The sequence below is a fragment of the Lissotriton vulgaris genome, chromosome 8, assembly GCF_964263255.1.
Source record: "Lissotriton vulgaris chromosome 8, aLisVul1.2, whole genome shotgun sequence".
Taxonomy (NCBI): Eukaryota; Metazoa; Chordata; class Amphibia; order Caudata; family Salamandridae; genus Lissotriton; species Lissotriton vulgaris.
The window spans coordinates 1,368,600,799-1,368,602,766 of record NC_141696.1 but is presented as its reverse complement, the minus strand read 5'-3'; positions in this window follow the sequence as shown (position 1 = coordinate 1,368,602,766).

Sequence of the window (1,968 nt, the reverse complement as noted above, 5' to 3'; positions counted from 1 at the left end):
TGTCAGTGCTCTGTCACGGGCATCCATTGCGTCTCCTCAGCATCGCTCGGAGCCGTACCTTGAAGTGCGCAGTAAGTTTTTGGAAGTTCAGCACTCCCCGCGGGACCGTGCCATCTTTCATTGACTGACTTCGAGTTGATAGAAGTCTCTTCACCCCTTCTTCCTCTTCCTGCCCTTCCATACACCCGCTGAATCAATTAATCAAATCTTTGACACACAGGGCTGACGGCGCTCAGAGGAGCCTTAAGGCTGTCACCGGTGGCAGCCACAGGGCAGTGCGCAAGGCCCTGGGGAGCCTGCCACTGGCACAGCGGCCAGGCGACCGCAGGGGCATTGTAGCTAACAGGGCATATTGACGTATGCACAACAACATCCATTCGTGGCACACAGTCACCGGTCAGTTTATTACTATGGCGCACGTTAGGAGTTATTTTGCCAGGGCCTCTGGAATTATGCGGCAGAAGAGGACCAAGTTGTGAAGTTGTGATGCGGGGTTGATTAAATCTTGTAGCAAGAAAAAGCTAATTATGATGCGTGATGTGGCACATTTTGTGATAGTTTTACTTCATTATTTCGACATTTTTACCCTTGCTAACACTTCTTGGCAAAGGTTTCCCCTCATTAGTACAAGTTTCACACCCAAATATAGCAATGAGCAACAGAAAAGTGCAAGCGTAGCTGCGTTTTTAGTAACTTCTGATGCGTTTGTGCTAGAAATGAAATTTGTTTTGTTAAAACCCACAGATTATGCAGCAGGTGATGGATTATGTGGCAAAATCAGCCGATGCATAATGATGCGGAAAACAGCACAGCCACATAATTCAATTATTCCAGTGTCCCAGGTTATAGCATATCCAGACACTGCAGTCTCAAGTCGACTTAGTAGGCTCCATTTGCATGGGGCTGACTGCCCAGTTTGAAGATGCACACTTTTTAGGCCCAACCGGAGGTCTCGAGAGACAACATGGCTGCTAGAGTGTGCGAGTTGGGGCATAGACACTAAAATGATTGCCTTCCGACTCAAAAGTCGTAAGTATGGTAAGATTATGTCGCAGCAGTCAGGTGTAAAAGGGAGAAATGTATATGGGGACACCTCTGCTTCCAGATATTTGTAAGAGTTTGAGGATTTTGATTTGGGCCTTGCAACTGAGCTAAAGCGCGGAGAGGTTTATGCAGTTATCATTTCTCTTGGGGCAGATGGTGAGCATTCTTGGCTTCCTTAATATAAAATGTGTATTTGTAGGGGGCACCTTCATCACTTCTGCGAGCTGGGCTGTATTGAAGTATGGACTTCAAGCCCCGCCCACTCTCCACCCATATTTGTCATTGGCTTATGTCATTGTCCTTTGTGAAATGCTGGCTTCTGATTGGTAAATAGGTGTGTTAGTCCCTCCTTAGTACTGCCTTGTCTTCATTTGTAACCTCCCATGAGGACTTGTCCTTTTACTTCGGTTGTTACACTGTACGTCTTATTTACTATGTAAGCACTATTTCCTTTAATGGTTTCTCCTACTGCCGGCACTATATGCTTTCCTGCAACATTCAGTGCATTCAGCGCGCATTGCACGCTTACACGGGGCATTTTTACAAAAACAGCATTTGTTTGTCAACTTGACAAACAAATACTTTTTTGGTAAAAGCGCCCCATACCGCGCTTTAACTTTAATAGTGGCCGCAAACCTTTCTTTAGAGAGGGGCGTAGCCTCTGTTAACGTGAAAGCGCAGCATGGGACGCTTGTAAACAACAAGCATTTTCAGTCCGTAGGTCTTGCATTTTATAACCTTTGACCTACTGGTATTGTTAATGACAATGCCTTTTATTACTGAAGGTTTTTTAAACACAAATAAAATGCATTGTCATTTACAATGCCAATTGCTCAAAATCTTGCAATTGCGAGACCAATTGCATTGCAAATGCTTGTTATTTTCTTTCATTTAGCAATTCGTTTTTGGAGTCTTTCGTAACAG